Genomic DNA, 27,746 nt, shown 5'->3' with positions numbered 1-27,746 from the left:
CTGCTTATTAAAGTTGAAAATAAAAAATACAGAAAAGCAGGTGCTAGGTAATAGGAGAGAGGTTACAAGTGCTATAGCATGAATGTTTAAAAGAATGATGGCTAGCTATTATAAAGGAAAATGATGTATGAAGATATTTTAATTCTGATTTTAATTTTTGAGATAAAAATCTCACCTAAAGTTTTATAGGACAGCTGAAAAATAAACCTCACAAAGTATAAGTGGAAGATGAAGATTATACAGAAGATAAAAAGGTATCCAAGAAGTAATTAATAAAGTACCTCAACATGATGGAACTACAGGTTATACCAAATTAAAAAAAAATAAACTTTGATGGGTGAATAGACGCTAGACTTGCCATTTCTTTCGAGTAGGAGAGTTCTGGTATGGACACCCTCTCCACTAGTGAAGATTAACAATTTATTTGTGACTTATGTCTCAAAAAGTTAGATAGGGCACTATGAAATCAAGTGACTTTTCCAGGGTCATACAACTAGCATGTGTCATAAATCCTGATCTTTCTAATTCCAAAGCCAATTCTCCATTTGCTCTGCTAGAGTGCTTCTCAAGGTAAAATTTGATAAGGATTTACATAAAGTCCTACATTTGCTTTTCAAAATTATAGCTGGTATTTTTGTATCACGTTTAATCATTGTGGAGAGCAAAGAATCATTGGAAGTTCCCACAGCAAAAAATAAAATTGTGAGATACTGGGGAAAAAAGTAATTTAGTGAATCAAGTTTATTTAATATAAACTTAGCTCAGAAAGAGCAGCAAAAATGGAGATTGGGGTATCAAATAAGTGAAAGGAAGGGAACAAACATTGATTAAGCACCTGTTAAATGCCAGGCATTGCATTAAATACTTTATGATATTGTCGCATTGTGGAATCCTGGAGCTAGGATGATTTTCTAGAATTTCTCTTTTTTCATACTTTTTTCATGTTTGAAAATAACTGGATTTGAATTCTGGATCTATACCACTTACTATACATGTGATCATGATTAAGTCTCTTAGTTTCTCTAGGTTTGTTTCTTCATCTATTAAATGGGAATGACAACACTTGTAGTACCAGCCTCACAGGGATAGGTGTGCTCATTAGATTGATCCAGGGATCAGCAATGTTGTCCACTTGATGAATATATCTCCTTCCTTAGAAAATAAAAATAGACATGCTAATCGGCTCCTTGTTGAGAGAACAAAAAGAGCTCCTGGTTTGTTTCCAGTGACCGGAAATCTGACCAGTTTTCAGTCATAAGAAGTGAAACTCAGGTGAATATTGTTATGTAAGATAAATCATCCCTTATGTTGAATTGTTTAAAAAAAAAAAAAACCAACAGACTGCTCCTACTTGATTATGATTGTTCCAAAACAGTTGAATGAAGCAGAATAAACCTGTGTTAATTGGGATACTAAAAAAAGGGGAGGAAGTAAAGAGAGAACATGATCCTTTTTGGGAATATACCATGGGACAAAAATACATTATATTTGAAGGTTTGTTTTCCCTTATAAAACCAGTGTGAAGCCAAAAAATTCCATATTTGTGGTTGCTTTTAGAACAATACAATAATAACTCCTTGCCCCTAAGTATCCTGTAGTTAAACAACAGTAACAGCAACCAGAAAATTCAGGCAAAGAGATGACTGTCTAGGTGGTGTGTATGTGTGCACATACCTCACATGTGTGTATGTGGTGTGTTGGAGGGTATCTTGACACTCTTGGGGTTCAATGAATATTCTAATATTCTAATGTTCTAATATCTTACTATAATTTGGCGATTTGGTGCAACTGATTGCACTTGATTTTAAATTTCCATTTTGGGATTGAGTTGTTTTTCTATAAGTTATTTTTTAATAAGATAGGCATCTGTGTGGTATGATAAAGCACACAACATGGGTATTCCTAAGCAAGTAAACTCTCTGATCAGCTAGACCACTAAAGAAAAAAAATGTAAGTAACTTGATCAGTAGCAAAGTACCAAAAAATGTAAGTAACTTGATCAGTAGCAAAGTATCTGGCACATAGGTGTCCATAAATTTTTTATTTACCAACCAACTGACAATAATTTTAAAATAAAATATCGATCAAATTATGTGGCAAATAAGTTGTTGGTGGTGATAGTATTGTCGTTATTCAGTTTTTTTTTCAGGCATGTCCAACAATTCATAATCCCATATGGGATTTTCTCAGCAAAGATATTCGAGTAATTTGCCTTTTCCTTCCCTAGTTTATTTTATAGATGAGGAGTTAAATGACTTTCCCAGGCTTACATAGGTAGGAAGTATCTGAGGTCAGATTTGCACTCAAGATGAGTCTTCTTGACTCCAGGCCTAGTTTTCTATCCACTATGCCATGCAACTGCCCCTGACAAATAACTTAGGAACAACCATAACTAAAAATATAAAAAATACCAGAGCCTCCAGTTTTCAGTGTGTTCCTACGGTACTCCTGTGTTCTTAGCCTGGAGATTCAACCATCCCTCATTGGCTTGAAGACAGTGAAGATTACCAGAGATCTGCCATATCACCACCTTCAGGGAGAGACACAGCCTCTGGCCCAGCAGAGAAACTTGAGATCCCAGTAGGAAAGAAATGACAGGTGCTTAAAAGATGCTGTCTGAATGCATTGATTAATAAAGTTGGCTTGCATGCATTGAGAAGTTTAAATCTATTTAGAATTTCAAACCCCTTGTTGACATAAGAAATTGTAAATCGGTTATACACATGCATTACTAAAAGAGCCCTCCTCCTGCAGATGGAGGGCTGGAGATCAAATCTATCTCTATGATTTTAGGCTACTCACTTAATTCCCATAAATCTTCTTTGTAACTTCCTCAATTACAAAAAGACGGGATTAGCCTAGAATTCAGGGGTCCTCAAACATTTTAAATAGGGGGCCAGTTCACTGTCCCTCAGACTGTTGGAGGGTCGGACTATAGTAAAAACAAAAACTTTGTTTTATGGGCCTTTAAATAAAGAAACTTCATAGCCCTGGGTGAGGGTCCTCAGCCGCCACATCTGGCCTACAGGCCGTAGTTTGAGGACCCCTGCCGGGCTCTCTTGGCTCTAGATCTATGGCCCTATATAAATCTTTTTCTATGCATTCTTTCCACAAGCATTTATTAATTGTTTACTACATGCAAGCACTCTGCTGGGATCTGAGAATATGAAGACAAAATGAAAAAGTCTCTGCCTTCAAGGAGTTTACATTCAATTGGCTACAGAAAATAAATAAATTAGTGTTAAACAAATAAAAATGTTGCATGTTTTAAATCTTTGTGAACTGAATGACTGTTTGGAGAACTTGGGGAGGAGCCAGTGCTGAAATCCAAGGGTTCCATCAGGATGGGGGCAATGAACTAGGAGAAACCCAATGTCCATTTCCAAAATTCTCTGCCTCTTCCTATCATGACAGAAGATTATTTTATTCAGAGGAGAAAAGAAGCTCACAGAGTTGAAGTGACATGTTAAAAATCACTTCATTAGTAGGTCAGGATTTGAACTCAAGTTATCTGATCTGTAATCTTATTACATGGCCCTATGATGGATTTTAGGGAACTCAATTATGGGTTCCTGAGGTCAGGATCAGATAATAGCTATAAGGAGATAATAGCTGTAAGAGTGAGGCAAGAAGACTTTTATTCTGGCTAATTGGGGTAAAGGCAAGGGGGGAAGGCATCTACCATGAACCTAGTTATAAAATCTTCTTTATATACAAATATTGGGGGTGAGCATTCAAAAGCTAAGCATTATTCAATAATTATTATAACAGAAAAGAAAGATGGCTATTCATAAAACAGATGGTTAGACAAAAAATGTACATTTTTTGAAGAAAAATGTATATTATTAATTACAGGAGTTTTCATCTTAGTATAGCTAATATAGACAGAAAATTGCCTGTCAGAATAGACAACAACTTTCCTAGGACTCTGGCATCCTCTACCCTCAACAACTAAATCTTTTTATATTAAGAAGAGGAGAAAAGGAGACACTGAAAAACAATAGCTACTGCATATAGCAGGAGTCCTCAAACTATGGCCCGCGGGCCAGATGTGGCAGCTGAGGATAATTATCCCCCTCACCCAGGGCTATAAAGTTTCTTTATTTAAAGGCCCACAAATCAAAGTTTTTTTTTTTTTTTTACTATAGTGCGGCTCTCCAACAGTCTGAGGGACAGTGAACTGGCCCCCTATTTAAAAAGTTTGAGGACCCCTGTGTTTTGTAATTCATTAGGGTCATTTATGGCTGATACAGAAAAACATGACTTTAATCAGGGCTGTTTGTACTGTATGGGTGTTCAAGGAGGACTAGTACCTCTGCTCATCCACCTTTGGGGTCCATCTTCACACAACTTTCACTTGTGACTCCAAGAAGCTATAGCACCTGCAGTGGCACCACATAAACCAGGTGGAGAGTAACTGAGGGATCACAAACCCATTCACAGCTTAGGGACGTATCTGCCTCAAGCATGTGAAGACTTCCTGTAATATTCTTCTCTAAAATATAATTTTCTCTGGGAGCAGATTTCTTGGGAGACTTCTGGAGGCAGCCTTAGTTTCAATTCAATAATCACAAGTGCAGCCAGGGATTAAATTCCAAATCCTTTATCATCTCCTTCAAAGTCTTATCTCCTTCACTTGGGGATTGGCTAGTTTTCTGGAGGCCTTCCAGAGTCTTGGCTCCGAGAGTTTAAGCTGCCTTCTCTGGCTTGTGAATCTCCTCCACTGAATCCTGGCTGAGGTTCAGAGCTTCTAGTGGGCTTGTCCTTCCTGGCTCTGAGACCTCCTCCTTATATATCCCACACTGAGTATATACCAATCACTAGGGAACCATTATTTGTTGTAAGATTAAATCAATGCTAAACTAGATTTAACCATTGTCTCCTCAGTTCCACTTAGTGCCTTGTTTCAAGTTCTGGCCCATAACTTCTCCTTGTAGGATTAAATCAATCATACTGAACCATGATAAATTAGATAACTATTGTCTCTATCAATCCCACTGATTTAGCACCTTGTCAGAATCCTAACAACTTCCCTCTATGGAATTGGTGGATGAGAATAATTTGTTCTAACCGTCATGAAAATGTCTGAAGTAGGTGCTGTGAAGAGCTTATAGCTTGGTCAGACGTCAAAGACACCAAGGTCATTCACTGCACCCCAGGTTATCATCATTCACCATAACTTTTGTCTTTCCACTGGACTTCAGTGATTCTGGAAAAGACAATTAGGCTGATGATTCTGTGTAACTCTGCTTCACTTAAATCCCATTTATGTACAAGTCAGGACCTCTCCTTGTGATGTCATTGGGCCTGAGAAAAATTCATATTATACTGTTATATTAAAAATTAACTGTTAACTTGTGATCTATGCTTTTTGTACTATTTCTTTTAAGGCCCAACTCCTGAAAAGGTCAGCCAGCCTCTGAAAAGCACGGCTGACTGATGAAATTCTCCTAGTCCTCAAAACACATACTTGTTAGTTGATCAGGACCCCACGCAACTAAGAGACCTAATATCTATTTAGAATATGAACAGAATCCAGTCTGGTAAGCCTTTACCACAATGAAGAATTTCCTGTCCAGAATCCCTTCTATTAGAGTTTAGAGCAATCCAGCTCATGAAAGAGAAAACAAGACAGAAAGGTTCCAATGGAAATGCTGAATGGAAATGGGCCCATTTAAAATTTATCAATTAGAGAATGGATTGTATTCTTATAAATTTGAGTCAATTCTCTATATAATTTGGAAATGAAGCTTCATTCTTGATCTGATTTTTCTTGTGCATCATGATAATTGTGGAAATATGTATGGAAGAATTATACATGTTTAACATATATTGGATTATTTACCATCTAGGGGAGCTAGGGGAAAGAGAAGGAGAAAAAAAATTTGAAATGCAAGTTTTTGCAAGGGTGAATGTTGAAAATTATCTATGCATATGTTTTGAAAATAAAACTTAAAAAAAGAATGGAGCCTTTATCAGAACACTTGTATATAAAAAGTTTTCCCAATTTTTTGCTTCCCTCCTAATGTTGGCTGCATTGGTTTTGTTGGTACAAAATCTTTTTAATTTAATATAACCAAAATTGTCCATTTTGCACTTCTTAATGCTTTCTTGTTCTTCTTTGGCCATAAATTCCTTCCTTCTGTATAGATCTGAGAGATAGACTATCCCTTGTTTTCCTAATTTGCTTAAAGTACCAGTCTTTATGTCTAAATCATGAACCATTTCAACCTTATCTTGGTATAAAATGTGAGATGTTGGTCGATGTCTAGTTTCTGCCATATTATTTTCCAGTGTTCCCAGCAATTTTTGTCAAATAGTGAGTTCTTATTCTAATAGTTGGGATCTTTGGATTTATCAAACACTAAATTACTTTAGTCAATGACTAAAGTCCTGTGAACCTAACCTATTCCACCATTCAACTATATTTCTTAGTCAATACCAAATTATTTTTATGACTGCTGTTTTAAAATATAGTTTTAGTTCTAGGTTTAGTTCTAAGGCAGGGAGGCTCTATTTTTTATAGAAATCTGTCAGGGAAGTTCTAGTACATATGGTTCATAGTTTGGTTTAGGGATATTAAGACAAGGAGGCGAGGAGCATCACTGGAAGCTGTCAGTTTCAGGAGATTTGCTGGTCAGTCTTTGGGGATTATTTGAGGAAGGGAATTCTATAGATTTATGGATATGTAGATCTAGGTTTCAGAACCAGACTTATACTCTGCTCTAGTAGAAAACCAGGTTTCAAAATGGTCTTAATATTTCATCTTGACATAAAAATACCATGAAAAATCCCTCTGCTTTCTTTTAGAGGAAGAACTTTTAGAAAGAATCCCACTCAATGTCGATAAGTTCCAGGGGCAAGAAGTCACTCTTCAAGAAAAAATTGAAGACTCTGATCCAAATGATCTTAGGTTTGATTGACCTTAACTCTACCGAAGATATATACATATATATATATATATATATGTATATATACATATATATATATATATATATATATACACATTAGAAGTGGAAATTATTTGGCCTACAGAACTATATAAAATCCACAAAAATCATTTGCTGTGGCAACCACAGGCAGTGAGGAGCTGAAAGCTAGATACAACAACCTCCCACTGTTTGAGTTTTATAAGTTGATAATTTTGTATGGCCTCTGCATGATAGTATAAATATCCAAATGGCTTGACAGAAAAAAAAAGTTTCTTCAACCACTGCTATAAATAGATGACTATTTTATGAAAGAGGAGGCTCTTGACCTAATACTTATATAGCATTATTCATGTAATATGTTAAAAGAACTTCTCTCCATGTAATTCAGATAGGAAACTCTCAAGTTTTTTCCTGAGAACATGCTCAAAACACTTAAGGGGAGCTGTAGATCTCTGTTGGACCTAGAAAAACATCTGGATGGTAATATCTTTCTTATCTATGCCATTGCTGACACAAAGAAGTGCTTAGAACAAGCATCTGGGCCAAGAATAGCAATCTCCTCTAGTTGGAAGGAATGGGTCCATGTGAGGATCTAAGGAAATAGAAGCCAAAAACCCACATCAGTCTGTATCAGAGAGGCAGTGGATGGTGCTGGACTTGGAGTTATAATTTGCAATCTTTTTATTTGTGGGACTGGGCAAGTCTCTTATGTTTTCCAATCTTCAGTTTTCTCATTTGTAAAATGGGGATGAAAATAAAATCTACCTCACAAAGTTATCGTGAGCAACAAACGAGATGTTTGTAAAGCACTTTGAAACACAGCACCTCTCATGTGGTGGACATTAATAAATACTCATTTAGTTGAATTATGTTTTCTTTGGAGCACCAAAATGACATATATGGAAGTAAAAATGAAAAATTCATTCAGGCCTGGAGATCAGTTCTAAATCAGGAATCAATTAGAGGAAGTACCAAAGAGATACTGCTTGTCTGGTAGCCTGTCTCCTCAGAAATCTGACCTTTTATGGTTACTGTATGCATTTCCTGCCCAGGATTTCGAGTTAGGGTGGTCATAGGCCAGATCTGCTGTGCTTCCTCTTATCTCTACCATTCACTAAATCCTACAATACAGGTATACGTGGTCTCAGAAAAATAAAACATTCTTTGAGCCTCCAATGCTCATATGCTCCAATGCTGACCAGGGACAGCTTACAGTAATGGCTCACACCAGAGAACATATGATAAGTAATCCAGAATTAACGTACCATCGAAGCACACACCAGTCAAGATCAGGCTGTACCAGGAAGAGGGCAACTTATCCTGCTTGGCATTATTTTGCTGGATTAACTAATGCCAATCAAGGCATTGAAATAATTAATAAGTCATTGGCAGTAGTCTAAAACTATAAGTGACTGAAAATCTGGAAAGGAAGCTATTGGATTGTTACTCCTGCTGATGTCAGATAATTATGTAAATAGTGACATTACTAATAAAATTTAGATCTTTCATATCAATTTTCTCTGTTCATACAATCTCTACCATAACTCAGTCTTTCACTATTTTTCATCTGAACTCTTGCAATAGTCTTAATTGAACTTCCTGTTTTTAGTCTCTTCCCCCTCCAATTTATTCAATTCTCTGCTCTGTGCTAATGTTTTCTGGGGATGGGAGACAGATAGGTGTCTTAACTCAGCTGTTCTATCACCCAGTTAAAATTACAAGACACAGATCTGAGCATACCACTTTCTTATTCAAAAATCTGTAATGATTCTCTATTGCTTCTAGGAGAGTACACAAAATTCCTAGCCTGATATCTAAGTTCTTCCATTGTCTGGTTCCCATGTATCTTTCCACTCTTATTTTATTCACTCTCTTTCTTAGCCATACTGGACTACTAGCTGTTTCCTATACATGACATTCTATTTACTACCTGTCTGCATTTGTACATGCCCTTCCATGTAACCTGCATATCTAGCATATTCTCTCTCCTCATCTTTACCACTTGACTCTGTCAAGAATCAACTAGGAAAGAACTTGAGGCTTTTCTTGATCCTCTCAGTTAACAAAAGATATTAATACCTATTTCCTCTGGAAATTTCTTCCTATTTATTTTGGTGCCAGTTTTTTGGGTCCTCCCAGTACAATATAAGTTACACAAAGCAGGGATCATTTTGTTTTTGTATTTCCATATCTAGCAAAATAACTTGCACATATAAGGTATTTATAAATGAGTATTTTATTGAATTACACTGAATTACATGGGGTTCCTTATTTACTGTTGTTAGAATTTTTTTTCAGCAGCATGTGGTTATTGAGCTTGCAACTGGGAGAGGGAAGGCTTTTTTTTTTTAAAATAAGGCCCATTTCCTGGGTTTCTCAATGGAGAGTTGAGATTTCCCAAAACTAACTTGGGCCAGGCCTTTTATGTCACAAAAGTTAGAAAGCTGACTACTAGGCTTTCTTCTCTAGGGAAAGGAAATTGGGTTTAGCTTAGGCCATAGCTAACTGCTGAGTACAGATGTTTCCTCCTCTGTCAAATAAGAAGGTTGTATAAGACAAACCGAAAGCTCTCTTCCTGCTCTGAGTCCTATAACCCATTTCTCCAAATTGAGCACAAACTGAAGAAGTACAAGCCACGTCCTTGGCCCAACACAGCCACCTCCTTGGTCTAAGTCAAGGAGATCCAGGTGCATACCCACCACATGGACAGCAGCAGAACCTGGCCTTCCATTCTAAGTAAATATTTTCTTCTCTTCTACTGACTGTAGCTCTGCTCTCTTATCCCACTTACAAGCCAGTTTAATCCAAGACAGACCAGATCAGTTCTCAATGAAAAAGTCACTTAATGGTCAGCTCTCCCTAAAACTAGCTGTTTCCTGTAGTTTTCAGGTAGCATCCTAGGGCAATTCTCCTGTGCAATGTCAAAGGCCACACATTTCATTCTCTTCCATATCCATGCCCCACAGAGTCCCATTTTCCCTACTACACAGACAACTTAACTGCTGACATAAGTTACAGATACATATTTTTTTAAAGTTTATTTGTCGATCTGATCTGTTTGCTTCCCATTTGTGAAGAAAAGAGTGCTCTATTAGCTTCAGATGCTGTAGAGTTTTTAGTGCTTATGTGAAAGTAGGCTTCTGAAGAAAATGATGTTTCAAGCCACTGAGTTAGATGTTAGAATAAAAATTAAAATGATTTAAGAAGTGTGAAGCATGATATTTGTGGAAATATGGATAAAAGAATTGCACATGTTTAACATATATTGAATTTGTTGCTATCTAGGGGAGGAGGTAGGGGAAAGGGAGGGAAAAAAATTGGAGCACAAGGTTTTGCAAGAGTGAATATTGAAAATTATCCAGGTATACACCATATAATTTGAAAATAAAAAGCTTTGATTAAAAAAAATTATTTAAGAAGGCAGAGACACATATCTACTGATTTTGTTTCCAAGTCATATAAATGAGCTTCAATATTTTATTTTTTAAAATTAGACAGTGTGAGTTTATATTTCAAGAGATAACCAGGTAGTGTAGCAGATAAAGCAGTATATGAAGTCAGGAAGATCTGAGTTTCAGTTTGAATCACAATCTAAATATTAGTGAGATGACCTTGGACAAGTCACTTCCCCTCTCAGTTTCTTTCTCTGTAAAACAAAAATAGTAGTATCTTACTCATGAAGTTGTTGTGAAGATTAAATGAGACCACATATGTAAAGTACTTTGCATATAAAATACCAGTGATTATTTTTTCAGATAATATGTATTTACTCTTTCATAGGTTTCTGGGGAAGATATTGAAGTCCTCTAGCAACTTCAAAACAGAACTGAATGATGTCAGAAGTGAATTGGAAATAGATGAAGTTCTTGCCTCCTCCTTCCTTTCCACCCCAGTTCTCAGACTGTATATTTTTAATGACTCCCATCAACACAGAATCCATTCTTACCTCTTTCCTCTCAACTTTCATTTTTTCTCACTTGGACAGTTTGCCCCTCTCCTTAGATATTTGTGGATTTGTGTTTGTTTAGTTCAGTGGATAAATATAATATTGGGTTCTTTTTGGTCTTGTATTTTTTTTAATAACTTTTTTATTGACAGAACCCATGCCAGGGTAATTTTTTACAACATTATCCCTTGCACTCACTTCTGTTCCGATTTTTCCCCTCCCTCCCTCCATCTTCTCCCCCAGATGGCAAGCAGTCCTATACATGTTAAATATGTCACAGTATATCTTAGATACAGAAGGTAGAAATAACCCGGGAAGAAAAACAAAAATGCAAACAGTTTACATTCATTTCCCAGTGTTCCTTCTCTAGGTGTAGCTGCTTCTGTCTATCATTGATCAATTGAAACTGAGTTAGATCTTCTCTTTGTCAAAGAAATCCACTTCTATCAGAATACATCCTCATACAGTATCGTTGTTGACATATATAATGATCTCCTGGTTCTGCTCATTTCGCTAAACATCAGTTCGTGTAAGTCTCTCCAAGCTTCTCTGTATTCATCCTGCTGGTCATTTCTTACAGAACAATAATATTCCATAATATTCATATACCACAGTTTACCCAACCATTCTCCAATTGATGGGCATCCCTTCATTTTCCAGTTTCTAGCCACTACAAACAGGGCTGCCACAAACATTTTGGTACATACAGGTCCCTTTCCCTTCTTTAATATCTCTTTGGGGTATAAGTCCAGTAGTAGCACTGCTGGATCAAAGGGTATGCACAGTTTGATAACTTTTTGAGCATAATTCCATTTTACTCTCCAGAATGGCTGGATTCGTTCACAACTCTACCAAAAATGCATCAGTGTCCCAGTTTTCCCACATCCCCTCCAACATTCATCATTATTTTTTCCAGTCATCTTAGCCAATCTGACAGTTGTGTAGTGGTATCTCAGAGTTTATTAATTTGCATTTCTCTGATCAATAGTGATTTGGAGCACTCTTTCATATGAGTGGAAACAGTTTCAATTTCATCATCTGAAAATTGTCTGTTCATATCCTTTGACCAATAAATATAATATTGTAAAGATGATCCCTCCCCTCTTCTTCTCGCCATTCACATGAAAATAATGTCAGTAAAGGCAAAGAGGGGGAAAAGGAAAGGAGAGAGTTTCAACATTACTGCTGAGGCTAGCCATTAGGAAAGAAGAACTGAAATATAAAAATAGGGCCCTGTAGTAACTAATGACTGATAGCAAAGTTGCTCAGTTATAAACAGCACTCTTTCTTCCAACCCACATAGTAGAAACAATAGATAACTTTTCATTATAAACAGATACAAAGGGGGAAAGAATAGATTTGATTGATTGTTATAAAAGTAAGATTTGGATATTATCACAGAACCCTCTTTTTAAAAAAGATTCTTTTTCATTATTATGACCTTAGAAAGAAATAAACATTTATTAAATGACTACCATAGGCCAGGATCTAAGCCAAATTATGCAAATTATAGTCTTACTTGATCCTTACAACAATCCTAACAAGTCGGTGCCTTTATTATTGTCCCCATTTTATAGATGAGAAAACTGAAACAGAGGTTAAATGACTTGCCCAGGATAACTTAGCTTAGCATTTGAGGCTAAATTTGAATTCACCATTCCGTGGCAACCAGCTTCAGACCTCAAATCTACCTACCTCCTTTCAGAGGAGGGGAAAGTGCAGGAAAACAGAAGCAAGTTTTTGGTTTTTATTTATTCCCCTGTGGTGGCAGTGCATAGGAGCAGCATGCAATTCAAGAACTAAACAGAGAGAACTGAAACAAAGTTCCAGACAGGTATGAAACTACAGCAGAACTGAAGGAAAGGAGATTGGTTTCTAGCTTGTGCCAGTTCTGTTCCCTGAGAAGTCGTTTGGGCTAGGGACTAAGTCCATATACAAATTTAATTCCCCAGTATTGGAGGAGGTCGAGACAGTGCTGACGTCCAACTTTCGGGAGGTCACCAAAAAAAAAAAAAAAAAAGGCAGGGAAAGTCAGAAAGTGAACAATAAGGGAATATAAAGAGAAGAAAACTGAGATTACCAAGGATTTCAAAAAGAAGAAAATTCAACAAGAAACCATGAGCACAAGCAGATAAATTAACAGGGAAGATATTAAACAGAAAAGGAGATAGCAAACAAGACTTGTAAATATGCTCAAACATCTCTAAATAAATTGTTCAAAAGAAATAAAAATCCTGAAAGCAGAAAATATGGCTTGCACAGCAGAAATAATTGACAGAATAGAAAAGTTTCAATGGTGCTGATTCTCTAAGGAAGTAAAAGAGAAAGAGAAACTGATTGGGAAAACAAATGGAAAGACAGTCCAGAAGAAGCTAAGCAAAAAGCAATGATGTTAAAAGAATATATTTTCTTTATACAAGCAAGATATTGATTTTTACCAGATATGAAGAAGCAATTTATAGGTATCCTAGAAGAATACAAGTTAAAAACAAGAAGACAAAAAAATTGAGCACCACAGTGAAACAAATAATATTTTAAAAAACCAACCCCAAAATTTCTAGTACCAGACCTAAAGTCAGGAGGACCTGAGTACAAATCTGGCCTCAGACACTTTACTCTTTCTAGCTGTATGACCTTAGGTAAGCCACTTAACCCCAGTTGCCTCAAAAACAAACAAACTTTTTAGAATTTCTGAACATAGAAAACAAAGTACCAATCAAAAGAATTCACAAATTGTCTCTAGAAAACTAAAACCAAAATAAGTAAAAAAAGAAACTTTAAGACATATAGTGGTTCTAATGTCAAGCAATTTATGGAATCCCATAAACCAGGGAAAAGACCTACATATATGAAAAAAAATTAAGTAACAAAAGACTATTATGCACCTACCAGAAACCACAGAAGAGAATGGAGTATTATATTCTTGAAAGATGAAAGAGCTCAAAATTCAAATAAAATGACATTTTCCTAACCACCAATGAAAAAATGATGAACATTCAGTAAAAGAGAAGCATTTGAAACAATAGAAAGATATGAGCAGATTATTTGCTTTCCAAACATCCTAGACAAAAGAAACATAGAAAAGTAAACAAATACAATTATAAAGCAGAAGTTGCTTTATTATTCCATTGCAAAATTTTTCCATATCTAGAAACTATTAAAGAGAAAGAAAAAGACAATTCTAACAATAAAAAAAACAATAGTAACAACAGAGGACCAGTGAAAGATTTTATTTTAAAAGTATAAAATTTTAAGTTATACTTAAATAGAAGTGATAGGCCTGAAATCTCTTAGATTAAACCCTGCAATATTTCCATGCTTCTCCCTACATATAAATCAATGTTTTATTGTGGAATTAACTGCAAAATGGAAGAGAACATAAATAGAGAGAAAGGAAGTAGATGTTTACCTTAAATTGATGGTAAACCATAAAGGGAAAATAATGCCTATAATCTCTCAAAGATGAGAAGGGCTTCCAGAGAATAGGTAAAATAGCAAAGGACAGAAACAGAAAGAAAGCAAAGGAAGAAATATTGGTTAAATGGTGGGAGTTTAAAACCATTGAGGAGCACTCACATGGAGGGAAACATATATGTTATGATGGGAAATGGAGGTCTTAAAATGGGTACAATCTGCAGGGATTACCTCTAAAAGAACACTGTTCCTCCATATATAGATAGCATCCTGCCTCAGAAGAATGGAAATTAGAGCTTCCAGAATCAATAGATATCCAGATAGATGAGCAGACATGGACTCAGAAAGAAGATTTCATGACAAACGAGGAAAAAAAATGATCAAGGCAATATCTGAATGATGTTAAACCAGGGAACAATATTTCTGTCCTCTCTGCAGGAATTGATACATTCAGGAGTGAGGAACAGAAAAAAAAAGAGGACAGGGAAAGATTTTGACACAGTAACATAGCAATTATTTATAAAAGGTACTCAAAATAAGAACCTTAGAAATTTTAATACTATAAGGAATACAGAGACTAAAGAAGGCATAAACAAGAATATAAAGATCATGAATCAAAAAAGAAAAGTTTAGAATAGATAAAATCGCAAAAGAAATGAAAGGAATGAGAGAAATTTTTTCAGAAAAATGTGCAAAAATGATTTTTAAAATACAAATTAAAGGAATTGAAAGGAAGGAGAGTTCTCAAGTGAGAAAAAAAAATGATAACTAGATAAAAAGAAGAAATAAATAAGAATTAATAAATTAAGTTAAATTACCAAACTAAGAAGCTGACAAACAAAAGGAGGTGGTGTTATGCCACAGTTCTCGCGTATTGTCCTGACTCAGTTTCCCTAATTATCTTGACCCAATCCTGACTCAATTTCCCTAATTGTTCTGCTTCAGTTTATAATTGTCTGCTCACCTCTGTGAAATCACTTCTCTCTCTTTATCAGAATATTTGATAAAGATAAAAGATCTTATGTTTTAGAATATCAGAAAGCCTCTCCCCATCCCAAGCTATCAGAATGTCAGATACCATCTTATCAAGATGCCTTTTCCCATCTCTGGGGTTCCTCCCCCCATTGGGTCATCCCATCTCCTATGTCATCCCATCTCTGGTGGCTCACCCCACCCTGTCAGAGTCCTGTCCCCATTCTCAGAACCCAGACTCTGCCCCTGCCTCAGTCTACCCTTGAGTCTGAGCCGTGTGTATATAGGTCATTGAGAACTCACATTGTTTGCTGGATTATTGGAGAAGATAGTCTCATTCAGCCCTGGGACCACCATGGATCCATTTGGTCCCAGTAAATCTCTTCCTTTTAAATAAAATATTAAATACTCTCTAATCTCTATCTTGCCTCAGTTTCTCCAGCATTTCAAGCCAGTGGGGCTTGAGTATGAATAAAAGAGTATCTATGGAAATGGGATTGTCTTAAAATAGATTAAACAACAATAACTAAAAAGACAAAATATTGTCTTAAAAGAGAAAGTGGAATAATAATAACAACAACAAAAACCAAAACCATAATACAGGAGGGGAAAGGACATTATTAGAAATAAATGGAGGAAAATATAAACCAAACTCATAATTTTCAATATGAATGGATTAAAAATACAATAAAAAGAGTAACAGGTTGGATAAGAAGGCAAAACCTCACAGAAATTTTATATAAGAAATATATCCCAAAATAAAGACATGCATAGAATAAAAATGAGAGGCCAGAACAAAATTTACTATACTTCAGATGAATTTTTTCCCTGAGGAAAATATTCCTTTTAATAGCTCTGGTCAAAAATTAATTTATTGTTTGTATCCACAACAGATTTAGAACCTATCAAGAGTTGAATCACATGATTTAGTAATGTAACACTGTTGATAAAGTAAAAATTATAATAGCAAAAATTTTATATATGATTTGTAGGAAATATAGATGGTTTACATGATGAGATGAAAATTCTAACTCATGGGTAGAAACCCATGCAAATTAATCTTGTTTTTCCTTGAAAGTGACCAAGCTGTTTGGAGATTTAACTGGTTCCAAGTATAAGGTTCAAAGTATGCTACTCTTGATGTTACTTTCTGGTAGCTTCCAGTCATGTTGATATGGCTTCCTGAATATTCCTGTAGAAATACTAGAGCTAGCCCAAATTAACCCTGTAGTGGTAATTGCTAGATTTTAATTGTAAGCATTTACACTTTCAAAGTCAGCAAGGGCTACAAATCAAGCTTTGAGTTACTGTTTTGTTGATTGTCTTGACTTAAGAAAGTGATGGGAAAATGTTGATAATGCATATTAAGCTTAAAATTATATCATCTATACATCTAGGTTGTTTTTTTTCCCAGAAAGAATCATTTGTTAAATATTTACCAGCACACCACTCCTGAGAACATAATAAGGCATATCCCCATCAGGGAAGGAGACATTCCAACTTGGTAAAAATCTCAAAACTGGGCAAATCACATGTATAACCTATATTAAAACATCTGCCTTCTCAATGAAAGGAGAAAAGAGAGAGGAATAAAATTTGAAACTCAAAATTTTAGAAATGAATGTTTAAAATTATTTTACATATAATTGGAAAAAATAAAAAACTTAATTTTTAAAAATACCTACTTCCATATGGAGATGGGGGTGGGGATATGGATTACCTATCAAAAATTACCTATCAATTCTACCAAAGTATTAATTGTCCTTGTTAAATACCCTTTCTGGGCTATGGCTAATTATATTATTTATTTTTAAATTACTTAAATCAATTTAATTATTTAATTTATATTTATTATATATTTAATAATTTTATTACTTATTTACTTATTATTTACTAAATGTCAAATGAACTATGAGTATCTTATTTAATTCCAACATCAGACCTAAAATAATACCAGCTTGTGTCAGATTCTCTAACATAGGGATAGGGGATCTTTTTTTTTCTGCCAAGGGCCATTTGGATATTTATCACATCATTCAAGGACCATACAAATTTATCAATTTATAGAACTCAAGCAGTGGAAGGTTGCTGTACCTAGCTTTCAACTCATCATCACCTGTAGTAATTTCTCAGGCCGGATGTTCCCCATCCCTTCTCTAAAAGCAGGATTATCAAAATTGTGGATGAAATGAAGCAGAAGGGATAGCTAGCTAATACATTGGATGACAAAATCAGGGTGCAAAAAAAAAATCAAAGTGCCAAGTCTTTTTCAGCTTTAAATGTCTGATCTTATGATTTTATGAAGATGAAATTATTTAAATACTTCAAAGTTAACTCATTTTATTAGTGTACTACATAGATTATAATTCTTCAGAATTGGTAGATAGTTTTTGAAATTTGCTATCCTCTCTTTCAAAGTTTCTTTGATTTCTTCAAAGACTCAAAATTCAAGTGACTAAAACAAATTAGGACTAAAAGATAGGTGCACAAGAGACCAAATAAAAGGCATACAAGGGAATTCATTAAAAGTAGCAGTACCTTATCCAGAACAGGAAAAATGATAGTTTCTAGTTTCTTTGTATGATAAGAATTGGTTGGTTAATTGTTGTCCTTCATTCTTGAAGACAACAAAATGACATTACTATATTAGAGTTACAGTGTTTCTGGCTATGGTTGATCAGACCAACATGAGCTCAGACAGCTCTGCCACAGGTCTGATACAAATAGTTCCTATGAACATTTGGAGTGACTTCCCTAATTTTGCACATCTCACATTTTTGGGGGGCTAATTCAATTCTGTTTTGCTCATAGAGCACTTCACCTTCTTTAATAAGGGCACATCACTGGGTGCTCTTGTGTCATTGTTTCCCATGTCATACAATCAGTTCTAAAGTTCTTGAGATCTTGAGAGTATCCTTGTATCACCTTTTCTGACCACCTTGTGAGCTCTTGCCACGTGTGAGTTCTCCATATATTTTGGGGTACAATGTGGCCAGCCCCATGGAGCTGTGCTCTCTGCCATAGAGTTGGAATGCTTGGCAGTTTAGTACAAAAAAGGATTTCAATAAAGGATGTACCTTACCCTGCCAGGTGATCTTCAGAATTTTCCTAAGACAATTTAAATGGAAGCGATTCTGTTTCCTAGTATAGTATTGGTATACTGCCCAGGTTCCACCGCCATGCAACAATGAGGTAAGCAGGTGGTTCTATAAACTTTCAGTTTGGTAGTCAATCTAATAGTTCTTGTCTCCCACACTTTCCTTCGGAGCCTCCCAAACACTGAGCTTGCTCTGGCAAAGTGTGTGTCAATCTCATTATCAGTGTGGATGTCCCTGGAAAGTATAATTGCCAAAGTAAGAGAATTTATCCAGAGCTTTCAAAACTTCTCAATTTGCTATTAGTGATGGTTCCAGAATACATCTCTTTAATCATAATCACCTCTGGGAACATTTTAGGAAGTCACAGTGCCAAATTAAAGGACTATTAGGTGGTGCAGTAGATAGAGCAGCAATTGAAAAGACTCATCTTCCTGTGTTCAAACCTGTGTGATAATGAGTAAGTCATTTAACCCTGTTTACCTCAGTTCTTCAACTATAAAATACATTAGAGAAGGAAACAGAAAATCCTTACAGTGTCTTTGGAAAGAAAACTCCAATGGCATCACAGAGTCAGACATAATTGAACAGCAACAATGGGAAGACTTGAAACCAAGTTAAAGAAAGATTGATTGAAAGAACTGAGAATGTTTAACTGGAGAAAAGACTTTGGTGAGTGGGGTAGATTATACTAGCTATCTAGAATTTGAAGGATTGTTCTATCTAAAAAGAATCGGGCTTGCTTTGTTTAGCCTCAAAGTGAAAAAGATAAAAACCAAAGAGTGAAAGTTTCAGAGGCAGATTTCAGTTCAGGATAAGAAAAAATATCCTAACAATTAAAATACTTCAAAAATAGAGCGAATTGTCATTGAGAGCAATGAATACTCCATCATTGGAGGTTTTTAAAATGCTTATCAAGGATTGATCTATTATAAAATATTTTTTGTGGTTGCCCAGTCATTTCAGTCATGTGTGACTTTTCATGACTCTATATGGGGTTTCCTTGGCAGAGATATTTGAAGGATTTGCCATTTGCTCTTCTAGCTCATCTTACAGATGAGGAAACTGAAGCAAATAGAAATTAGAGGATCATAAAGGACCTTAGAAATCATCTAATTCAGCTCCTTCATTCTATAAATGAATAAACTGATTCTCAGAATGTCACTTCTCCAAGGTCACACATGTAGTCAGAGAAATAAAATCTGAATCAAGTACCCTGAAACCAAAGTCAGAGACTTCCACTTTAGCATGCTAACAGTATTAAGAAAATATTCAATGGTTGATCAAATACTTTATTACAATCATTTCTGTACCATAACAGGGAAGACAGGAAGAATTTTAAAATAATTCAATGGAGAACCACAAAGTTGACTGAAAGATTAAAACAATTAGACTTTTTCAAGATAAGAAGCCCTATTAATCACTTAGTAACTACTAAGTTACTTTAGACTTTCAGATTGTAAGTACTCTGCAGGCCAGGACTTTTCTGTTGTGTTCAGTTTTAAATTTCCCATTTTCCAGGCCAAGTAAAATTTATTATATTCAGCAACTTTTAGTAGTGATTTAGTTGAATTGAATGAAAAGCTTTCAAGCAAAGAAAAGAATTTCTTGCAGATAAGAGTGAGCAGCTGTTACTTGTCTTTACTTAAGTAATGCACAACTAAAGGAGGAGAAAGTAGCTTTATTTTTCTGCCTTTTCTTTGATATAAACAAGTTATTGCTGACCATAAACGTTTTTAACTGTGGGCAAAAAAAGTTGTGAATCTTGCCTGATGAGGTCTTAGAAAATGAAACTAATTCTCTCGTTTTGGGTGGTCTAAGGATGACCTTGCCTGAGTTCAAGGGAATATATTTGATGACTTCTCAGAATCTCTTTGAATCATGTGAGTGTGTGATCATAAGATGCTTGTATTGCATCATTTGCCACCCAAACAGGGAAGTTCAATACTGGTGTTTCAATAAATCCTAAATGTGTCGAATACTTTCAAAGTATCCCAAATTAAAAACCATTGAAAAAGTAATGCTCTACAGAATAGCATTCCCCCCTACCGTCAGGTGTTGTGAATAAAGTGCCTCGGCTGGAGTCAGGAAGATCAGAGTTTAAATCCCGCTTCAGATATCGCCTGGCTATATGATCCTAGGCAAGTCACTTAACCCTGTTTGCCTCAGTTACCTCTATTGAAAAATGGGGATAATAATAATAGCACTATCTTCCAGAGTTGCTATGAGGACTAAATGAGATGACTAAAGCAATTAACATAGTGACTGAAACATAAAAGTTCTATGTTAGCTATTATTATTATTAATAATGCAGTATTGCTATCCATTTAGGGTGTCTCACATCTATATGACAACTATAAATGGAATATATATCTTTTTACATTCCATTAATAGTACTTATAGCATGTGTATATATGTTTACATATATACACACATACATATTTGTGAGTGTTTCTTTTTGATACCTATGTAACATAGCATAATGGAAAGATTGTTGGATTTGGAATTAGAGAACTGATTCTGTTACTATTGGCAAATTGCTTAATGTCTCAGAGCCCAAGTATTATCATCTAAATGTTATCAATAGCTAAAATAATCCCTTTGCTGTTATTGAAAGTGAGGCTGACTCAGTGGGCCATTGCTCCTAACACTCCTTGTCATTAGTATTGAAGGAGTGTAAGGAATCTTAGTGAGTAAGGAATATTAAGTAAGTTTCAGTCATGTTTTTTATGTAACTTTTTGCTGAGAACATGAGAACCTGCTTGTAGCTATCTAATGGAATTCCAGGAAAAAGCATAAAGAAAGGTACGTCATCCTTTCTTGAGCATTAATCAATTAATGACTATCCTTTTCTTTCCTTTCCTTTTATTATAGCTTTTTATTTACAAGATATATGCATGGGTAATTTTTCAGCATTGACAGTTGCAAAACCTTTTGTTCCACTTTTTCCCCTCCTTCCTCCTACCCCTTCCCCCAGATGGCAGATTGACCAATACATATTAAATATATTAAAGTATATGTTAAATATAATATATGTATACATATCCATACAGTTATTTTGCTGCACAAGAAGAATCGGACTTTGAAATAATGTATAATTAACCTGTGAAAGAAATCAAAAATTCAGGTGGACAAAAACAGAGGGATTGGGAATTCTATGTAGTAATTCACACTCATTTCCTAGAGTTCTTTCTCTGGCTGTAGCTGGTTCTATTCATTATTGAACAAATGGAACTGATTTGGCTCATCTCATTGTTGAAGAGAGCCACGTCCATCAGAATTGATCATCATATAGTATTGTTGTTGAAGTATATAATGATCTCCTGGTCCTGCTCATTTTACTCAGCATCAGTTCATGTAAGTCTCTCCAGGCATTTCTGAAATCATCTTGCTGGTCATTTCTTACCAAACAATAACAATCCATAATATTCATATGCCACAAATTATTCAGCCTTTCTCCAGTTGATGGGCATCCATTCAGTTTCTGGCCACTACAAAGAGGGCTGCCACAAACATTCTTGCACATACAGGTCCCTTTTCTTTCTTTAAGATCTAATGAGTATCCTTTATTACAGCTCTGTGTTTACCCCCAGAAACCTGGCCAGAGTAAACACAGTCCTCCCAAAATAATGAATAAGTATTCTTCCTTGGTGAGCCTCTTACTATGAAGTATCCTGTACCTTGAAAGGTAGGGAGCTTCTTAGGTATAATTCTAGCTGTTACATCTATGACTCGCTAAGTGTAAGATAGATGATGGACAGTTTGAAGACTTTGGTGATATATTCTACAGGTTCTACCATTTCCTTATATAATCTAAGTCCAAATTCCTTGAACATAATTCATTTGTAAACTATGTCTGCAATGACCTGATCATGAATGGTGGTCATAAGCTCCTCCACTGTGACCAATAAACACAATTGATTCAGTCATTTGTTCATTGCTTCTTTGTTAATATATTGTACATTGAGTTCATGTTGATATAATTCATGGAAAGTCTTTTGTGTCTTAGCTATTTCATATATTCCATCTGGAGCACTTGAAACCATTTTTGGTTATATTTATCAAATCTAATGGAATGTCCTATTGCAACCCTTTCCTTGGAAAAATGACATTGGTGTATTCCAAAAGAAATTCTGTCTATTTAACCCAACTCTGATGATGATGATCATTAGTATCAACAGGACATCTATAAGTTCCAGAGATTTGGTCTAACTGAACTACAAAGTCTTGGAGCCAAGATTCAACTTTCTTATCAGTTCAGTTGTTGATAAAATGATGATTATTATTGTTGCAGCTCAGACTTTTTCTAGTACAAGGAAGGAGTATGTGGCACATAGATGAAGAAAACTAAAATGACTGATAAATCCAAATATATATCCCCTGAATGCCAAAGGAACATCACTAACCTTTCTGGTTATTCTTATCTAGATTACTCATGACTGGTTTATTCAAATGTATCTTTTTTCCAATTGATCCAGCTTCTTTTGGTTTCCTGAGTTTACAAGAAGGTGGAGCCCCAACTTTCTGAATTATTTGATTCCAGTCTGTGGTTAGTGGGAAGGAGCTCCTCTCTTTGAGAAAAGAATGCACTATTTGATAAAAATTGATAGGAAAACTGGAAAATATTCTGGCAGAAATTGGGTCAATCGATATTTCACACTATTTACCAAGATAAGTTCAAAATGGATACATAAAGGGAGATATCATAAGAAAATGAAAAGAACATGGAATATATCATCTCAGACTTATAGATTGGTGAACAGTTTATGAATTAACAAGAGATAGAGAGCATTGTGCGATTAAAAAATGGATTTTTTTTACATTAAGTTAAAAGGTTTTTAGAAATAAATGTAGCCAATGTAGGCCAGATTAGAAGGAAAATAGAAAATTGGGGGTAGGTAGTTTTTATTTATAGGTAGTTTTACAGATAAAAGTCTCATATTTCAAATATATAGAGAACTTTGTCAAATTTATAAGAATATATGTCATTCTCCAATTGGTAAATAATCAAAAAGATATGAACAGGACAATTTTCAATGAAGAAATCAAAACTATGTATAATCTTTTATATTTTTGAAAAAATGTTCTAAATCATTATTGATTTAAAATGCAAATTAAGACAAATTATAGATATCTCATATTTATCAGATTGGTTAAAATGATAGAAGGAGAAAATGAGAATTGGAGGAGATATGGGAAAATTGGGACATTAATACACTGTAGATGGAGCTGTGAACTGATTCAACCCTTTTGAATAGAAGTCTGGAATTATGAGCAAAGAATTACAAAACTGCATGCCCCATGATCCAGAAATACCACTGTTAGTCTTTTCCTCAAGGTGATCAGGGAAAAATGGAAAGAACCTATATAAAATATTTATAGCAACTCTCTGTGGTGGCATAGAACTAGAAATTAAGGGGATACTCATCAATTGGGGAATAGCTAAATAAATTTTTTTAAAAAGGGAAGACTTGAATGAAATGTTGAAAAGTAAAGTGAGCAAAATCAAGAGAATACTATATATAGTAACAGCAATATTTTTAAAGAGTAATTGTTAGCAACTTAGTGATTTTGAGTACTATAATATTCACATCAACTATAAAGGACCTCTGAAGAAAGATGTTATTACACTTTCAGAGAAAGAATTGATAAGTAGAAGTCCAAATAGTGTGGTTTTACATATATTTATAAATCTTCATCAAACAGTGACCTTCTCTGGCACAGAATAGGGAGGAAAGGGAGGAGACATTTTCCTACTTAAAATGTAACCCCCCAAAAATAAATAAATAAGGGATAATGACTCAGTTCTCAGGAAAACAAAATAAAACAAAATAAGAACAACAATAAAGTTAACTGGGGTGGCAGCACAGTCTCTGGGCACATTTACCATTAGTATTTTTTTGTTTATCAGATCAGTTTGTATTATCAATCAACTAATTAGAACAGAGTGAGAAATTCTAGAGAAAAAATAGAAAAGTTGATCAACAGAACAGACTTGGTAAATAAGGAGAAGCTACTAAACAAAGTGACCTAATGTTTAATAAACTCAAGGATACTAAATACTGTGATTATGACTTTCTATTCAACAGGAGCTGCTAGAAAATAGAAATAAATTTGGCTGAAATTAAGTTGAGGTAAATACCTTTACTATGCCATAAAAAGCTCCAAGTGGGCATACAGCTTAAATTATAAAATGGCATGTCTTAAATTATTAGAGAAAAATAGGAGATATCTTGCAAAAAATGCTGCATAATAATGGGAAAAACATTTTTTTTTGCTGACTTACCCAGGGTCACACAGCTAGGAAGTGTTAAGTGTCTGAAACCAGATTTGAACTCAGGTCCTTCTGACTCCAGGGCTGGTGCTCTATCCATTGAGCCACCTAGCTGCCCCTAGTTTAGTTTAGTTCTTAAATAAACAGTGATAATGATCATGAAAGATAAAACTTTCAATTTTAAGTACACAAATTAAAAGATTTTATATAAACAAAATCAAGGAAGAATCACAAGAGAAGTAGTTAATTAGAAAAGATCTTCACAGAAAACATTTCTGATTGAGAATAAGTTGGAAATGAGGCATACATTGTCAGATGTCAATGCATTGATTGATTTTGCTGCATTATATTTGTTACAAGGGAGGGTTCTGTTGGGGGTGATTGATGGAATGTTTCTGGCTTCATAATTGGTCCATTTTCTTTTTCTGTATGTAATACATGCCTTTTAATGTTATTTTCCATACATGAACCTTCATGGGTAATAAGCTGCAGCCATCTATCATCCATTACACAACTTTGCATTGCATTTTCATCATTTAAAAACAAAACAAAACATAGAAGTCAGTGAGTACTTATCAAAATGAAAATACAGTTTCCAAAATACCATCATTCACCTGAAGAAGAAAATTAAAAACATGCTACACCAAAGAATTTATATTCCAAACTTTGTTTTAATTCAATATCTTTATCTCTTAAATAGAGCTTTTGGAACCATAAAAGCCTTAACTTGAGCTCTTTCAGACAAAAGTCAAACACCTTTTCTCAAATCTAAAAACCACTGAATTGAAAATGAATGATAATATCTGGGCATCATAAGCAATATTTCAAATATTAGCAAGAAAAGAAAACGTAGCTTGTCTTACTTCTTCTGTAAACTAGTTTGGAAAAAAAGAGATTTTAGTGTACTTTGAAATAATTGTGAACATTGGTAAAAATAATAAATATTATTTTGGTTATAGTTAATAATTACAGAAATGGAAAATTAATAATAACAGCTGGAAAAGGAATTTTTAAAGAAATAAGATCTTGGCAAGAGTGAGGTAGCCAATTTTACAAGACAAATTAAATGTTCATGTGTTTCTCTACTTTAATGTTGTTAGTTAAAGTTAAGGTTTCATCTACAGAGAGCAGTGGTTAGGGTGTTTGATGCTGAAGAAAGATTTTGTTTTTTCATTTAAAAAATTTAGTTCTCAGGACTAAAAATGAAATCATAGAAAGAGAGTACACAAAGACTATCATCTCTTCTCTAATTCTTTTTCATTATTGACCAACTATTTTGATCATAGAAATTTTCTTTAATTTTTTTTCTTTCTTTTCAATTGACATGCATTTATTTTTTTTTATTTTTTCCCCCTCATGGACCAAGAGTTGGAAACTTGTAACAAATATACAAAGCCATGCAAAAACAAATTCCCATATCAGCCACCCGCAAAAAATATATGTCTCATTTTGTATCTTAAATCTATCACTTGTCAGTTCACGGGTAACATTCTTCATTATTGGTTATCTGAGATAATGGTAGGTCATTGCATTGATTAGCATAATTAAGTCTTTCAAAGTTGTTTGCCTTTACATTGCTGTTGCTATTCACTTCACTTTGCCATCAATTCACCTAAGTTTTTCCAGGTTTTTCTGAAACCATCACTTTTATCATTTCTTTTTTTTTCTTTTTCTTTTCTTTTTTCCCCCTGAGACGATTGGGGTAAAGTGATTTACCCAAGGTTACCCAGGTAGGAAACGTTAAATGTCTGAGATCACATTTGAACTCAGGTCCTCCTGACTTCAGGGCTGGTTTTCTATCCATAGTGCCATCTTGCTGCTCCCTTTTTGTCATTTCTTAAGGCAAATTAATAATCCATTATATTCATGAACCTTAATTTGTTCAGCCATTCCAAAATTAAGACATTCCTTAAATTCCTAATTCTTTATCATAATAAAAGAGCTTTTATAAATACATTCATATATATGTATATATATATATATATATATGTTTTTTTCCTCTTTCTTTAATCTCTTTGAAGTATAATCCCATTGCTGAAATGGTTGGATTTTCAAAAGGTATGAACACATTAATAACTTTGAGGCACAGAATTTTTCAAGTATTTTCTACTAAATTATAGAGATGTGATATATAGGGCATGTTCATCCAAATGAAATGGTTAATCCTTCAAGTATTGAACTAACATTCTGTTTTTAAACAAAAAGAACTTAGCATTTGGGTAGTATATACATAATGCATAATAAATATATTATGTTAGATATGAATGCTACATATTACATAAATATGTAATATATAGTATGTTATATATAAATTCACCAATATTTTCTCAGGTTTTGAAACAAAGTGCTATTTGATAATGCTGATAAGTTCTGAAGCTTTTATATCATATATCTTCAAAAGATACATGTTAAGTGGTTTCTTGGCATTGATATGCAAGGAGATACAGTATGAGTTATGAAGATTATAGGGTCATGGATTTAGAATTAGAAGGAACCCCAGAACACTCTCTCATACAACCTCTTACTTTTTTCAGATAAGGAAAATGTGGCCAAGGGAGGATAAATGTCTTGTCCACAATTTATGATTGGTAAACATCAGAGATTGTACATTATGGGGTGAGAAAATCATGGGAACAGTTGGATATTCTAAGGCTAGAAGGCCATAAGATGTTTAGAGAAGTTTCAGGATGAGACAATGTAGTTTTAAAGTTTGAAAAGTCAGGAGCAAAGATTAAAAGGGGATGAAAGATTGGCTGCCCTGGATCCCTTCCTAAAATAAAGATTCCCAAAGAAATTTATCAATGGAAAAAGAACGCTAGCCTGACCGAGGGATGTTTCTAAGTGAGAAGACTTGAGTTAGCCATAGATGGGATGTATAATAATTAATTATAATTAATTGCTAGTATTATTTTGAATTTATTAATACATTTTTTATTCTAACACTCAAAACCCCTACCTTACAAAGTATATTGCCTGAGGGAAAATAAATTGTTGAAAGAAAGGAATAACTTCTCCTTTAGATTTGATTTTATAATACTACCATTGATCCTAACCTTTGATCATAATTTCGTTGCTTCTCAATACACACTTTAAATACACACTATATAGTAGCA

This window comes from Sarcophilus harrisii, chromosome 3 (assembly GCF_902635505.1).
Source record: "Sarcophilus harrisii chromosome 3, mSarHar1.11, whole genome shotgun sequence".
In the NCBI taxonomy this organism is placed as follows: domain Eukaryota; kingdom Metazoa; phylum Chordata; class Mammalia; order Dasyuromorphia; family Dasyuridae; genus Sarcophilus; species Sarcophilus harrisii.
The sequence above is the reverse complement of the archived record's forward strand: the minus strand, read 5'-3'. Positions refer to the sequence as shown.